The sequence below is a fragment of the Ursus maritimus genome, unplaced genomic scaffold (genome assembly GCF_017311325.1).
Source record: "Ursus maritimus isolate PB19 unplaced genomic scaffold, ASM1731132v1 scaffold_9, whole genome shotgun sequence".
Lineage (NCBI taxonomy): Eukaryota > Metazoa > Chordata > Mammalia > Carnivora > Ursidae > Ursus > Ursus maritimus.
The window spans coordinates 53,446,017-53,463,882 of NW_024427107.1; the positions used below are offsets into that span (position 1 = coordinate 53,446,017).

At 35.3% G+C, this 17,866-nt stretch overlaps 1 non-coding gene across 1 annotated transcript; it reads right to left on the minus strand.

Annotated features, from left to right (window-relative positions):
- Positions 1 to 10,458: 10,458 nt before the first annotated feature.
- On the minus strand, positions 10,459 to 10,565 carry LOC121101784. Its single transcript, XR_005833818.1, has one exon. It is a non-coding gene; the product is annotated as a U6 spliceosomal RNA (small nuclear RNA).
- Between the last annotated feature and the right edge of the window lie 7,301 nt (positions 10,566 to 17,866).

Sequence of the window (17,866 nt, forward strand, 5' to 3'; positions counted from 1 at the left end):
TAACCACAGTCTTTTGCAACCACTGATCTGTTTTCTGTCCTTAAACTTTTGCCTTTTTCTGTACCTTTTAGCTATTTTAAGCATTATTTGTTTATTAGAAATGTTTATTGAATACCTACCACACTAAAGTCATCATTATCTACAGAATTATACCAAAGTCTGTTAATATTCAGCATTCATTTCTAGTCAGATTTGAATGTTGTTCCAAACAAAATAAACATCAATTTATGAAATAGCCACATGTCATATGCAAATTTCTCCCATAATTACTACATTTTTTTCAGCTTTAAAAGTCTGAAAATGGAGACGGTTATTGGTGGGAGGCGAAGTCGAGCTTGGTCCACAATAAGATTTGTTGATTGGCGAGTGATCATAATCGGTTTCTGGAACTCACCTTGACTTTCATAAACAATACTTTCAGAGCTGCTTTGACCACAGTCTGTGCTGGAGGAGTTGAAGATTCTAGCAAATCCCTACTGATTATGCAACCATGTATCTAGACCTCAGCTGACTGATTTAGGTGAAATTGGCTGGAACCGATTTATACAATCCACAGAGAAAAAAAAAAACAAACTCCAGAGTGTTCATGCATATGATACTCCAAGTTAAACCTTTTCAAAATCAGAAGTGAAAATAGGCCAAATTGCTAAGTGTTTCTCTTGAGCTTTCCTTTAGAAAGATTCCAGTTTTGCAAAATGGCTGTTTACTTTTTGGCACAGAGTCTCTCATCTGAATTTGATGAACCTTTATTTTTGTCAATAAATTACTCACAATAAGCTGGTAGTAGTCTTTCCCTTGCACTTAGGAAGTATGAATATTGGCAATTCCTTTCAGTTTTCTCCTTGAATAACAGGGTTTTTTTTTTATTTTAAATTGAGGTTATTCAGAATAAATCAAATAAGAAGAGTTGAAATATGATTAAATTATCCTTATAGTCAAGGAAGTACTCAATCAAATTATTCACATTCCTATTGTGTCATTTTACTACCAAATATATTTTCTCATCCACATAAATGTGAATTAATATTCAAACCACTTCTGACTTAAATGTATCTGACTTCACTCTATCCCAAATAAAGGAAAACAAAGTTTTAAAGCTCTTTTATCAAGTATGTGCATTCTCCTATTGCCAAGCCAAACTGTCTATTGTCAAATAGCAACCAATGAATCTAAATAACTCTTAAGCTTTTGAAGTGGATATATACATAGTTTTTTCATCTCTCCATTTCCATAAAATAACAATATTCTTGGTGTTAGAGATAATGCTTATGTTTATCTGCCACTGTCCTCAAAGTTATTCCAAGCACATAAGTATCTAATATTAGACAATATTTAATCAAATTCTGCACAGATACAAGTAAAAATCAGATATACTAGTTGGTTAAGCCTGGGGGGAGAAACTGCATGGGACCATTGAACTAAGCAACTCGTTGACAAGTGTGCTTTACATGTGAAGGCAGCATCTCCTCTAGAAAGCCTTATCTCACTCCCAGTCTAGACTAGTCTCATCTTTTTTTTTTTTTTTTAAGATTTATTCATTTATTTGAGAGAAAGAGAGAAAGAGAGCACAAGTAGGCAGAGCAGGAGGCAGAGAGAAAGGGAGAAGCAGGCTCCCCACAGAGCAGGGAGCCTGATGTGAGACTTGATCCTAGGACCCTGGGATCATGACCTGAGCGGAAGATAGACGCTTAACCGACTGAGCCACCCAGGTACCCCTACGCTAGTCTCTTATACAAGGTGATGTAATAATTTTTTAATTTAGCTACTTCATTCACTGAAATGAAAATTCCTTGAGATTATGAATATGTGGTTTAATCATTTTCTGGAATCCTTCATGTAGAAGCATCTACTAAATGATAAATAATTAAATATATGTTGAAAACATTTTCTTTATGCTATAGTATGCTGTAAAGAAAGAAGCTATTTAAATGTGCAAGATAAGTAAAATATATCATTCCAGGTACACAAATTAGAAATACTGACTTAAACTGGGTTCAGGAAGTTACCAAGACCTTAGGGCATCAAAAGTGGAGTGCACAGCAAATGTGCTTGGTTTGTCTATGAGACTAGACCCTAGTGAATTTCTCCCAAATGTCTGCTTTGTGCCAAACTGTGGAGGTGGCAATAGACAAGTATGTTTGGTTGCTTGTGCTTTTGGTGTTACATCCATTGAACTGCCAAATTCAATGCCATGAAGTTTTTCTCCTATGCTGTCTTCTAAAAATTTTATAGTTTTAGCTCTTACACTTAAGTTTTTGATCCATTTTCAGTTGATTTTATTGTGCGATGCAAAGTATGGGTTCAACTTCATTTATTGGCATGTGGATATCAAGTTTTTCCAACACATTTTTGGGAAGAAAAACCCTGTCCTTTCCCTATTAAATTGGCATTGACATGGCATCCTTGTCAAAAAGCATGTGACCATACATATGAGGGTTGATTTGTGGGCTTTCTATTCTAGTCCATTCATCTGTATGTCTACCTTTATTTCAGTATCACACGGTTTGATTACCATAACTCTGTAGCAAGCTTTGAAATCACGAAGTGTGAAATCTCTGGCTTTGCTTTTTTTCAAGATTGTCTTCCCTCTTTGAAGTCCCTGAAGATTCCATAGGAATTTTAGGTGTCTTTCTAAAAAGTCATCACCAAACCCAAGATCATCTAGATTTTCTCCTATGTTGTCTTCTAGGAGTTTTATAGTTTTTTTTTTTTTTTAAGGAGATGGAAGTTTATAGTTTATTGAATACACCACAAGGGAGCAGTGGGCAGGACAGCAGAGAGGCTGTCTGCCGGCATTTTATAATTTTTACTTTTACATTTGGGTCTGTAATCCTTTTCAGGTAATTTTTGTGAAGAATATAAGGCTTGCATCTAGATTCATCTTTTTATATGTTGCTGTCCAGTTGTTTCAGCACCATGTGTAGAAAGACTATCTTTTCTTTATTGTAATGAATTGTTCCTTTGTCAAAGATCAATTCATAAGTAATTTTAAGGGAATATTTTAGACCATATTCCTTGTCCCAACAAAAACTTTTATCCATGGTTTTAATATATTTTGTTGATTGTCACCTCCAACAATTTGTTATATTGATGGCTGCAAAATTAACCTCATTGTCATTGCTATTTTCATACATGAAAATTTAAAGGAGTAATTTAGCTCTATAATATTTTTAGGTTCATTATGTTAAAAACAAATGACGTATTTGTGAAAATTAATAAAAGGAAACCTCACTAAAACGAAGTCAGGAGGCCAGAAAGGGGAGTTTTATGCCATACCACTCCACATCAATTATAGGAAGGACTGTCAATTACATACCTCAACAGAATAATCCTCAATAGGAAAGAATCATCAATTTCAGGCCCCAACAAAGATGTACATTGCATCTTCTACCAGAAATTAACTACCCCAGCAACTCACCCTGGGCTCTTGCTTTTTGCCAGTGAAATTTCCTTCAAAACCACCCCTCTCAACTTCCTGTTTATTCTCCATAAAATAACATTCTTTTGTTTCATTTATTGGACTAGCTTATGGTTTTTGCTGTAAACTGCAAATTCCTGAATTGCAATTCTCTGATATTCCTGAATGAACTGTATTGTTGGTAATATAACTGACTTTTATTTTTAAGAACAGCACATTCGAAGTTGGGATATTAAAAGAATATGCAAAGAAATGCTTAAGCCAAGGAGTAACTTTAGTCAACATATAACCACAAATACATACACCACAAATGCATGTGTTTTTCATTTTAAAGGATTTAACTACTTCTCATATACTTGTATAAAGGATCTTATAAATATTTTTCTTTTAATGTCCTACCATGATATAAAATATGGCTTTAAGTTTGCTTGTTGAAACTCACTCATGTATTCAGTCATTAATTAATCTAAACAAGCACATTTATTATCTAGCCATTTATGTGTTCAGAACCAGGTGAAGTGTTGGTGGTAGAGAGATAAAAGACATTGCACTTGCTCTCAGGAAAATTTAAATTTGGTGTGAAAACAGATGATTTAAATATAGCATGAAGGATGTTACCCAGTAATCAACAAGTGCTAAAAGAAGTTATTCACGGAGCATGGGTTTTGAATTATTTTTTCTAATGTAATCAACCTCAGGTAACACACAAATAATTTAATAAACTTCTTAGAAAAAATTTGGTAAGAAAAACTTAACAATGGCCAAACTGTTCTTCTAAATACAATTTCTACATTTAATAGTGTAAAAATTCTCTGAAAGCATAGGTAAAAACCCAGAGGTCTTAGTTCCCTATCTAGAGTTATTAGTTTCCTGTTTTATAATTATATAAACATTTTTAAACTTTTTTAATTTTATTTTTTTTTAATTTTTTATTTTTTTTTAAGATTTTATTTATTTATTTGACAGAGAGAGAGACAGCCAGCGAGAGAGGGAACACAAGCAGGGGGAGTGGGAGAGGAAGAAGCAGGCTCCCAGTGGAGGAGCCTGACGTGGGGCTCGATCCCAGAACGCCAGGATCACGCCCTGAGCCAAAGGCAGATGCTCAACTACTGAGCCACCCAGGTGCCCCACTTTTTTTTAATTTTAAAAGTAAAATTGTTTTTCTCACTATTTTAAAAGGATATTATTGTGTCAAAACTAGTAATCTAAACTAAAACTAGTGCTCAAAGACTTTGTCCTCCTCAAAGTATAATAATTGTGATTTTTAACTTTAAGCATTTCCATCTACTTTCATGTATTTATTTACCAACCAGGACTCTAATACCCCTATTATTTTAAAACATTCATTCAACTAAATCTTCTTTTAAAAGATAACATGGAGACATGTAGTTTTATAGTACATTAACTTCAGTTAAAGAACTACAATGTTCATGCTCTAAATTTTTAGTCCGTTCTTTGGCCAACTACTCTGAAGGCTTTCATTTCTGGTGAGGAGGGAACTGGTATCCTTGTTCACAGAACCTGCAGTTTCTTTTGGCTTCTGGAAAACAATAATACTGCCTGGCAGTTTGTCATGACAATTAAATGAGGTAATGCATGTCCAATGCTTACCACAATACTTAGCATTTATAAAGTGATCAATTCTAATAATTTCTATAAAATCCAAAGTTTTTATCAAAATATTCTAACTTTTAATAACTGGACTCTGCCTGGTTCTCCAACCTTCTCAGTGTTTCCTACCCTTCCTCTCAATATTTAGAGCTCCAAACATAATAAAATTCTTGCAGATAAATATGCTTACTAGTTCAGATCCTTGGGACTTTGCACATGCTCATCTTTTTATTGGAATGTCTATTCTTGTCAAACACCTACAAAATTCCTGTTCTCCCTTCAAGGTTTAAATCCAGCATCGTTCCCTGAGGAAGCATTCCTAGATTGCTTCTAGGTAGAGTTGACTATTGTCACCTGTGTGTCTCCAAAATTCACTATATATCGTTATTACAGCACCTAAGTCACTGTGTATGGAAAGTACTTTTGTGACTCTGATTCCCACTCTCAAGAGTTAGCTCCTTGAAAGAGCAGGAACCATATCTATGGCACTCTGGACAGGATAGTGGCTGGTAGCTAGCTGGTATTCAAAGAATGTTTGATGAAGTATTTATAAGAACTTCAAAATGTCATATCATGCATATAGATGACCAGCCAAAAAATGTGATATAATGAGGAAGAGTCCTTAGGGTACAGTAATTATGGGTGAGGAATAAGAAGCTTGGTGCAGGAAATATTATAAAAAGGAATTTCAGATTCTTCATAAACATTGCCTATTTCAGAAGTGAGATTTAGGCTTACCTTTTCTGTTTAGGTAAGGGCTAGTGCTGATTTGAATGTTTGTGTCTCCCCAAAATTCATATGTTAAAATCTTAATGCCTGATAAGAAAGTATTAGAAAGTAGGGCTTTTGAGGGTTAGGTACTTAGGGCATGAGGGAGGAGTCCTCATGAGTGAAGTTAGTGTTTTTATAATAGGACCTCATAGAGATCCCTTGCCCCTTCACCATGTGAGGACACAGCAAAAATATGTCAACTGTGAACTAGGAAAAGGGTCCACTCCCAACTATGCTGGCACCCTGAGTTTGGACTTCCCAGTGTCCAGAACTATGAGAAAATAAATTTCTATTGTTTATAAGTTTCCCAACCTGTGGTATTTGTTATAACAGCTCAAATTTACTAAGACAGAAACCCCACTCTCAGTACCAAAATCTGTATTAGGTTCTCCAGAGAAACAGGACCAGAAGAATATATGAGGAGATTTATTATAGGCATTGGCTGACATGGTTATGGAGGCTGAGTAACCCCACAGTCTATGATCTGTAAGCTAGAGAACCAGGAAAGCTGGTGCTATAATTCAGTCTAAGTCTGAGGCATGAGAACCAGGAGCTCCAGTATCTGAGGGCAGAAGAAGGTGGACATCCAACTCAATAAGAGAGAATTTACTCTTCCTTAGCCTTTTTGTTCTTTTCAGGCCCTCACTGAATTAGAAAATGCTGGCCCACATTGATGAGGACAGATCTCAACACTCAGTCTACTGAATCAGATGGTGTCTCCTAGCCCAGTTAAGTTAGCACATAAAATTAACCATCATAGCTAGGTTATAAAAATTCACTTTAGACACAGTACACTTCTGGTTCCGCACTGGAAACATTAGAATCAGGTGTGTCTTCTTATCTAAGCACTCTTAGATCTCAAGGGTTTGAAGAGATTTTTAAATGTCAATTTATTTTTGGTTGAAAAAAATGCAGATTTTTTTATGCCAAGGGTTCACTTTATTATATCAAAAATAATGTGCAAATGCAGACATCTTTTTGACTTCCTTTACAAAGTATAATGAAATAGTAACATTTAAGGCCTGAGGGTAAAATGGATGATTTTGGTAACTTAGGGACAGTGCAAATCATTAGTAAACAACCCATTGCTTGAATAATCTAACCTATTTGACAACATAGAAAACAACTCCTCTGAAGTTCAGATGTGCGATTACAGTGCAGCTGAGTCCCAAATCTGCTTGCAGCCCATGATACACTCCTGCTGAGTGAGCTGTCTGATTGCCTCCTTGAAGACATTTTATTGTTGATCACAATTTAAGTCAATGTATTATTAATTTTGTTGGTAACTTGATTTTGATATGCCTTTGTGCCATCCTTTTAAAAATTCTCTGTAGCATGTACATGAAGGGAGCTAAATGGGGGATGACAAATACATCTTGAGCATTAACTCCACAGGTGGTCTTGTTGAATGACTTTCCTCAGTGTTCTCTGGGGAATTATGTCATTTTCAGTGGTTGAAAGTTATTTTTTAAAATTGAGTTATCATTTCCACAACTATAACTGTTATCTCCCACAAATAAGGGCACATCTGTAGGTGATCTCACTCAGTGTTCCATTCAACCAGTATCAAATGGTACTGTCCTTCATAGTCTGAATAGCACCCCAAAGGAACCCTACGTATTTGGTTTGGGGCCCTTGATATGGTAAGAATATTAAGTGATTCTTTATTACTACTGATAGAGGTATTTTTCTTATATATGGAAGTCAAGGGTAACTGCTAAGTTAATTTAATAACCGGTAAGTACTCTCTTCTTTCATCTCTCATGAAATCCAGCAATGAAAATGTAATTAAAACATTATTACATTTATCAATATTAATTTTAGGAGTAACTACTTACAAATAGTTGAATAATATTAAGAAGCAAGTTGAGGTTGTAGTCAAGGTCATTTTCTATTTGTCAATTCCTATTTATCTATTCTTTCCTGCCATCCTACTTGTATGGACAGTAAAAATAATTTCCCCTTAAATACACAATGTTCCCCCTGTATCAGTTGATTTGTTAGGAATTAGTTGGGCAGTTATGTAGTCAGGGTCAGGGTCCCCAGCAAGAAGATATGGAGTCAGGACAGCTAAAATAAAACAGCACTGACACCCTGCTTTACAGCTTAGACAGGAGAGGACCACACTAGCATTCTGTTTTGCAGTCTTTGCAGTGACTTCTGCAAAACATCCTAAAATAAGACAATTAACCACAGAGCATATGTCATTACCACAGGCAAGGGGTGGTAAGACAAAGGCCCCAGATGTCACTTTTACATGACATTTACAAGCAAGTAATATAAAAAGAAGGAAAAAAAATCTTTTTAAAGAGCCTATAATATTAACAATGAGACCTAGAATGATCTTTAATGAAGCCATAATTCTGGGACATTAGCTAGTCTCAGAGTCACTGTTTTCTCATTTTTTTTTTTTTTTTTTTTTTTATGTGACAGACAGCCAGCGAGAGAGGGAACACAGCAGGGGAGTGAGAGAGGAAGAAAGAAGCAGGCTCCCAGCGGAGGAGCCTGATGTAGGACTCGATCCCGAAACGCCTCCCGAAACGCCTCCGGAAACGCCTCCCGAAACGCCTCTGGAAACGCCTCCCGAAACGCCGAGATCACGCCCTGAGGCGAAGGCAGACGCTTTAACGACTGCGCCACCCAGGCGCCCCACTGTTTTCTCATTCTTAAGTGGGGATTGTAGTGTCAGTAGTTGCGAAGATTAAGATACCCTGAAAGTGCTTTATAAGGTAAAATTACTACGTAAAAGGGAACTCTTTATTTTTACATTTGCCATTTGCTTTTATCATTAAATCTCTTTTTTGAAAGACAGTGACAAGCCAGAAGTTATGCAATTACTCCCCATTTATGTTTTATCACCTAAACACAAACAGCCTAGGTACTTTTCAGAGAGCTCAGAAATAAATCCATATAAAAACAGTCCACTGATCTATGACAAGAGTGTTAGGCATACCCAATGAGGAAAAGACAGTGTCCTCAACAAATAGCGTTGGAAAACCTGGATACCATATTTAAAAGAGATTGGACCCCCATCTTACATTATACCCCAAAATAGACTCAAAATGGATTAAAGATTTAATATAAGACTTGGAACTATAAAATTCCTAGAAGGAAACTTAGGAGAAAATCTTGACATTGGGCTTGGCAATGTTTTTTCTGGATCTGACACAAAAAGCACAGGAACAAAACAAGGTAACAGATTCTCTCCCAGAATCTCCAGAAAGGAACATAGTCTACCAACATATTGACTTTAGCCCAATGAGACCTGTTTCTAATTTATGACCTACAGGACTGTAAAATAATAAATCTGTGTTGTTTGAAGCCATTAACTTTTTGGTAATTTGTTATGGCAGCTATAGAAACCGGGTACAACCAGGTAGTTCAAAACTCCTAGAGAAAAAAATTAAGTGATAACCCTCACAGGAACTAAACCTTCTAATAACGATAAAAAATCACTTTCTTACACCTTTTAAATAGTAAAACTAATAAATAATATATACAGTATAAGAATAAAAGAATAAAATGGTAATGGAGATAGTTTCAAACACACCTCGCAGAGATAGACAAGGAAAGACACCAAAGGAAGTGTACCTAACTCAGATGTGGTGGAGGGAATACATTTCTGGGATAAATGGTAGTGATATCTAAACAGTGACTCAAAAGATGATTAAATCTCTGTCACATGGGTGGAGATAGGGTGTTGAAAGGACAAACTACATTTTGAAAAGACTGGAAATTTAAATAAAGCATGATAGTCAAGAAGTAAGATAAGTTCAAACTAAGAAGATCCAAAGTGGAAAAATAGGTGCCAATATAAGGGCTCGTTTTAAGAAATGTCTATGTCCCTAAATCTTCCATATCACTAGTCCCTGTGGCTTCAAGGTTAATTACATGTGGTTTAGGTAAATGTGAGGAAAAAATTGCTAATTTCCCATCAGTACCAACTCATGAAGTTATCCAGTTATGAGCAACTCTAACTCCTACTATCTGTATTTCCAAACAAGTATGCACTACAGTCCTGTGACATTTTGTCTATTTTAAGAAACTGATGCCACCAAATTCATTTCTTTATAAACAGAATCAAAGCACATAATTACACTTTCAGAGATTTCCATCACATTAGCTATTCTGAACACTTACACTATCATTCTGGAAACACCAGTTGCAACAGAAAAATAGTAACCCATTAAATTTGTAAGTCCCAAAATACCTGAAGCATCTGTCTTTTAAGATGAACTTGTAGAAGAAATTACACAGAAGATAGACTTGGTGACAATCTGTCATCAACAGTAACCCAAACACATTAAGTGTTTTTATATATGCCTTTTAAGTGTCAGTAAAGATGACACATCCTGGGCATAGTATAGCAGCTGCCACCAATGGAAACTGCCTTGTTTTATCTTTCTCTCTTTTATGGTTTACTTTGCGCTGACCAGAAGATGTTACAGCCGCAGATGTAAGAAGCCATTTAGAGAATGTCCCTGAATACTTTATAAACATTGATTTCACGGAGAATGCTTTGCAATTTTCTGCACGTCCTTTGTATTTTTAAACCTGAGTCACCTCATCCATATGTCCAGCTACGATAGCCAGAGAGCCAAAATTTGTTAGTTAATATCAAAATTGATATTTCAAATGAAAACTAAAAGGAAAAAACAATATAAAATTATACTTTTACAAATTTGTGTATCATTCTTGCACAGAGGGCATGCTAATCTTCTCTGTATCATTCCAATTTTAGTATATGTGCTGTCAAAGCTAGCACTATAATGTTTACTTTTAAACCCACTAATCTTATGTTTCAGGCAAATTTAAGTTTGGGACAAACAGCACTATTATCAGCTGTAAGAAATCTAAAAAATTTGATGTGGCAAAAATTGGACAATCTGACACATGGACACAGATTTTTCTTTAACAACATCTATTTTAGCTACAGTAATTTCTTCCTCTCTCATGTTTCCAGGACCCTCCCAGAGCCAGTGAGATGGAAAGTGATGAAGAAGATAGGTTTTCTGGGTACAGGATACTTTCTTTTTCAAACCTCCCTCCTTGGTCCTCATCTCTAGAGAGTAGAAGTTGTGTACTTGTTTGTTTGTTTGTTTGTTTTTCCTTTAGAAAAATATGAAAAAGAGGGGCATCTGGGTGGCTGTCAGGTAAGCATCTGCCTTGGGCTCAGGTCATGATCCCAGGGTCCTGGGACAGAGTCCCATGTCAGGCTCCCTGCTCAGGGAGCCTGCTTCTCCCTCTCCCTCTGGTGCTCCCCCTGCTTGTGCTCTCTCTCTCTCTCTCATAAATAAATAAAATCTTAAAAAAAAAAAAAAGAAAAATACAAAAAAGAACAATGTACTCAATGATCTATTTCTTCTTTTGTTCTAGTGTTTTGTTTGGCAAATCTAACTAAGTTTAGTTCTGGTAAATAAACTTTCTGGGCCTCTTTTTTTCAGGACAGCAGTTTTCCCTATGAAGACAATTCTTTGATAGATCTAAGAATTGTTGTTTTTCCATTTGTTCAGCATTTTTCTTCTTGTGAGGAGAGGAGTGATGATCTTTAAACCCTTTACATGTCAGATGGGAAACCAGAAGTCTATGATGTGGTTTTGATGTTAAAAACCACTATGGATCTCTGATAATAGTTTATGCTTTACTTTAATTACCTAAGAAATGAGAATAAAGTACTGTATATTAAACTATACTGTATAATAAATTACATACATCATTTTTACAAAGGCCATTACAAGTTCTAAAGAAGAGTATGTCATATGAAAAGAACATGTACTCAGTGCATACAGATTTGATCAACACTTTTAATTTCTCGTTTCCCTAATTCCCCTCAGGTTGGTGCCATCCCCTTAGTGAGCTGAGGTGTGCATATGCTAGGTCTCTTCTACTTTTCAGGAATTCAGGAATAATAAAAAAAAAATCCACCTTTTTTTGGTTTACAACATTAGAAGTTGGAAATATGGATTTATCTTGACTGATTTTATTAAAAGAACATGAACAGCCATCTGACAATACCAGAGAATATAAACTATGAGTTAAATATCATTTAAAATTAAAAATAGACATACCCTCTGATGTGGCAATTCCACCTTTAAGAATTTATCCTACTAATACATTAGCACATACATAAAAGATTTATGCATACGGATACCTACAAGGATTGGAAACAGCCTCAATATTAATGTAAAAGTATTAGAAACAATCTAGTATTTTTTCAGAGAAGCCTTGGCAAGTAGTCCATGGCAAACATTATGATTACAACAAAGAAACTGAAGTACTGGGAAATAGAGTAAGTGATATATAATTAGTAGTTACTCTTAACCCAGTATATCAGGTTGTGTTCTCTCAAATTAAGTGTTCATTTAGTTCTATTATTTCAATTTAAGATTTTCTTTTCTCCTTGTCAGAATTTCTAAGCCTTTTATTATTCTTTCTCCTTCAGTGTCCTTAGGTTATGGTTAATATACCTAAGAATAAAAAATATAAATTTGTCATCTTCTTCAAACTTTCTTTGAGTGCATCCTAAATTTGTAAGAATATAAAAATTTTGATTAATAGTATGCATTAAATTTGTTTCCTTAATATCATTTGTGCTTGTAGTGTTTAGATTAACATTACTTCACACTTTGGAAAAATAGCATTTTATTTGACATTTTCAAAGAGCAGACATAGTCCTTTGCCTACTAACCTTTAGAAAAATGAAGTGAGGCTTGATGATGTCATTTTGACTAGTATAATCATTTCAGCAATGACCCTTTCCACTTTAATGTACTTTTACCTTTAATCTGGACAAAATGACAAATACTTTGTATTTTTCTGATACAATTTTTTCACGATTGTTTTTTGCATTGTGTCCTTCATCTGGCTCTGTCTCTAACATTTTTTAAAGGAGAGGTAATTTCTACCATAGAACATAACACATTAACATCTTTGAACTGTGTTATGTGGTATAGAATGGTTATTTATGATAAGGCTTTACTTACAATACACAAAGTCAGTAAATTGTTTAGGTTAAATGATTATAAAATAAAGTATAATGATAATTCTCAAGGGGATTAGCTGGGACTAGTGGATACAGTCTATGTGTGATTTTTTTTTTCCTATTCAAGCCAATGTGAATTATAAGCTCATCCTTAACGCCACTTGATAAGAGTACTACTATCTTTCAGATGAACATTACAAATTAAATATTCCAAACCCAAAAGTTTCATATAGTCCCTTTCAGTAGCCTTTTTACAACACCAGCTTTTGAATGTTACACTCAAATTATTAGGCTATAGCAGAGAAAAAGTTAAAGGCCAAGAGATTTGGAAGTTCACAAACTGATAATGTTAATAATAATAGTAATATTAGTAAGATCTCCAAAGAGACACAAGTTCAATGAAATATTTTAAATGAGTAAATATTTTTCATTAATACCACATTCAAGTTCTTGTTTACTAGACTAAAAACTGAAAAAACAAAATGTAGTAGATTGTATTTTCCAAAAATGACTACGTCAACATTTCCGTTCACAAATTCTCCTTTAGTACCTTGTAACCTCTCATCAAGTGGTAGAGTCTATTTCCCCTTTCCCTGAGTATGGGTGGGCATTTGAACTGTTCCAATGAATAGAATGTGCTGAAAGGGATCATGCTGTGTGACTTCCAAGACTAAGTCCAAAAGGGCCATACAGATATTTTTTTTTTTCTCTCACTCCAGGGGCTGAACCCATACCCCATGATCTGAGAAATACCAGGACATACTGAGAGACCATAAATAATTTTTCCAGCCCATGGTTCCAGAGAAGTCTCAGTTGACAACCAGCTTCAAACATTAGACACGTCAGCCTTCAGATGATTTCAACTCCTAACCTTTGTACCACCTCAGTCCTGAGCAGATGACAGATTGATGCACAAAATAAACTTTGTTGTTGTTTTAAGCCACTCAGTTGTGGGGTAATTGTTTATGCAGACATAGTAATTAGAACATAGAGCACCAGGCATTCTCATTGTTTTTTTTCTGCTCCTTCAGAATATAAACCCCATAATGGCAAGAATGAAATCTGTCATATGTGCCCAATGTCTGGCACATAGAATATGTATTAAGTAAAAATCAGGTGAATTAATGAATAGAATTTTGACTCAACTGTTTTAATACTGAAACTTTTAGAAATGTCCTGATGCCTCTCAAAGTCTTTCCTGACTCAAAATGCCTTAAATATTTACACTAGAAAAGGAGTTCTCTCTTCTTTGTTTACTGTTACATATTGGATTTTTCTTAGAAGCCCATTAAATTGTTAAGAAATGTTGATTAATAGTAGCCATAAAAAGCCCCAAATTAACCCTCTGCCATGTCTTCTTCCCCAGGCTTGGAACACATTGTTCTTGCTCAGGAAGCAAATTCTCCTCAGCCATTCACCTTCTTCAAACCCTTCCAAAGATTTTCTCTCTTTTTTTTAAAAATTTTTTAATTTAAATTCAATGTAGTTAACATATACTGTATTATTAGTTTCAGGGGTAGAATTTTGTGATTCATCAGTTGCATATAATACCCAGTGCTCATTACATCAAGGCCCTCCTTAATATCCAACACCCAGTTATACCTTCCCCACACCCACCTCCTCTCCAGCAACCCTCAGTTTGTTTCCTATAGTTAAGAGTTTCTTATGGTTTGCCTCCTTCTCTGTTTTTATCTTATTTTATTTTTCCTTCCCTTCCCCTATGTTCATCTGTTTCATTTCTTAAATTCCACATATGAGTGAAATCATATGGTTTTTGTCATTCTCTGACTTATTTCACTTAGTATAATACCCTCTAGTTCCATCCACATCGTTGCAAATGGCAAGATTTCATTCTTTTTGATGGCTGAGTAATACTCTACTGTATCTTCTCTATCCATTTATCTGTTGATGGACATCTGGGCTCTTTCCATATTTTGGCTATTGTGGACATTGCTGCTATAAACATCGGGGTGCATGTGCCCCTTCAAATCACTGTGTTTGTATCCTTTGGATAAATACCTAGTAGTTCAATTGCTGGATGGTAGGGTAGTTCTTTTTTTAACTTTTTGAGGAACCTCCATACTGTTTCCCAGAGAGGCTGCACGAGTTTGCATTCCCACGAACAGTCACCACTTAAATCTTCTCGCCATTTTTTTGCCCCTTTAGTACTTTGTAAATATATTCATTTCTTATTGTGATTTGCATAGGAGTGATTAATTTAGACATTTTGCATGTGATTTTCAGTACTTTTCAAATTTTGAGGACATTACAAATATATAAAAGAATGAAGCCATGTGTCTCTGCTTTGCTGTTTCAATCATGTATCAGATTCCTGTGGCAAGGAGGCAAATCAGATAGTGTTAGTATTTTCTACAGATTTCATATAGCACCCAATATCTGCCCTCCACCCCAGTGGTCACATCCTCTTTTATATGTAGGAAAAGTAGTTTCTATCATATTTATTGCTGAGTCAGCCAATACAATTGATTACTTTTCTGCCTTAACCTGCTCATGTAAGTGTTGTCCTTTGCTAGCTTTCGTCACTGTTCTTTCATTCCCCTAACAGCAGGTGGTTTCTCGTAGCAGACCTTTCTAAAGGTTAGGGAGCAGCAGAATGCAATTACTACATAGGTCTGGATATAACTGTAAATCCAATGGCAGACATCACTCTTCCTGAAAATGAATCAGCATTTCCCAGGGAAGGTGATTTTTCACTGCCTATTTTTTCTTTTCAGACACAGGTCCCTTGTCAGATTGCTAGAGCTTCTCCTTTTCCTTGACTAAGCCCAACCTAAACTCTAGTTATCTTGCAGAGCATTCCATTTTCCTTCTCCCACCCATCTGAAAAATCACAAATCATTATTATGGTTCTCTACTTAGTGAGACTAATTTTCTGAGCAATACCAAGAAAACTTATAAAGGCTTAAAAATGATGTCTTTTAGAGGAAATAAGGGGATGAGATCCTTTTCTTCTAGATAAATTGCAATGATATTATTGTGAACTATAGACATATAGATTCTGCTTCTTTTGTCATTCTTCTCATGCATTGTCAATTATGTTGAGTGCAATATAGATCTAAAAAATAGTAAGTGACTTAAAGAGAAGTATAAGTCTAAAAATCCCATAGGAATTTACTCTGTGATTCCATTAGGACTAGTATTTTTGAAGTTTCACTGTGTAGAAATTAATGAAAATATTCTCAATCCTTAATGTTCTTTATCAGCTAAAATTTGAGGAAGAAACAATATTTCAGGAATTTCCCTCAAACTACATATGAGTTTGAAGATGACCTAATTCTGTAGTTTAAAAAAATAGCTTTTAATGCATTCATTTATATAAAAGCATAAAAACATAGAATCTGTGTCTTGAGTTTTAGAAAAATCTTAATCCTTTCATTAACATTTGCTCGTAGGAAATGAGGGAAACACTAACTAGCCTGCCGCTGGGTAACTCTCTTTCCTTTTCCTTAATATACCAACTTAGAGCTCTTCTTTATACATGGCTCTAACTTCTGAAATTGCCTGTGGTCACTGGATAGAGAAATTCTGTGACAAAGTGGGACAGGGGAAGGACCTTGTTACTCTTGGGTCATAGAAAAGACTATGACATTGTGCAACCCCAAACACACTATTCACCTCACAGCTGTAAGCAGTGAATATGGATTAGCAAACTTTAAAAGGCTTTTTTTAAGAGGTTTTGATAACATATATCTGAATAAGATCATATTACTTGTAAACTAAAGCATTAACAGTCTATCAGCTTTATCTCTCACTTCCTTTCTCCGGTTAAAAGTTACATGGCACGAATGTCCATAATGGAGACTAACTTCTTCATTAGTACCCGCAAGCTGAACTAGACCGCTAAACATACATTTATCAGTGTCAGTAGATATTGAAGAGGAAGAAGAAACGGACATGACTTGTTCAATCTGAATTATAACTTAGTATATTAACATTAAAATTCATAGTCAAAGCATAAAAAGAACTCACACCATGCGAAAGCCTCTTATTTCACTACACAAAGGCAATTAAGAGTGAAATGTCTCAACTCCCTATTCCCACCCGTCCATGTTCATGTTTCTCTATCTGCACCCACTCCCCTTGTTTTGTTCCATATTAGTGCTGCTTTCTCCTGCAGTACTATTTTCTGACCCATGTATCATCCCTGCTTTTTATGTATTTTTAACCTCTCCTTCCCTATTGACTATCTCTTGATCGTGAAATCTATTCACAAGTACCCCATCTTAGTACATCCTTCTAAGCAAAACAAAATAAAACAGTATCTTTCCATTTCCATCTTTCAGTCACCACCATTAAGCTTCACATTCTTACACAACTAATCTTTTGAGAGTATTTTAGACTTACTGACTTTCTCATACCCATTGTTCATTCTTCAACTCAGAACACTTCATTTCTTTTCTCCAAAGTCTATTCATTCCACCATCATCAAGGTCATCAATCCTTTATATTACCTGATCTTGGTGTGAATGACTCTGTCCTGATCCTAACTGAAATCTGCAGTATTTGGCCCTGAGAAACCAATTCTTCATTACCCAAACTTTCCTCTCACTGATATTCCAACACAGCACACTTTGCCTTTTCTTTTTTCAGTCAGAATACTCCTTTTTGGTTGGTGCCCCTCTCTCTGTCTCTCTCCCTCCCTTGATGATTTTGCCCACTTCCATTGTCTCAGCAACCATGTATATGGTCATGACACCCACATTTCTGCCTCTAGTTTGGCAGAGCTTGAAATAATAGCATCCAGCTTCATGACTGACCTCTCCGTCTGAAAACCCCTTGTATGGAAACTGGCATAAATTGCTTAAGAAGTATGTTGAAAGAAAAAGTGACTCATTTGTTAAAAAGGGAATATTGGAGATTGAGGAAAAAATACATTAGTACTGGCATTTCTAACAGATGGGAACTAATATATCTCTTTTTTACACAAAATTAATTTTGGGGAAGAAGGAGGAATTTTTCTATGTTTATGCTTTTATTCACTTTTCTGATGAGACTTTCCACAAGCTTTCTATCATGTTATAAAAGCACAGCAGAACTTTATAGGATAACTTCACTAAGGAGCT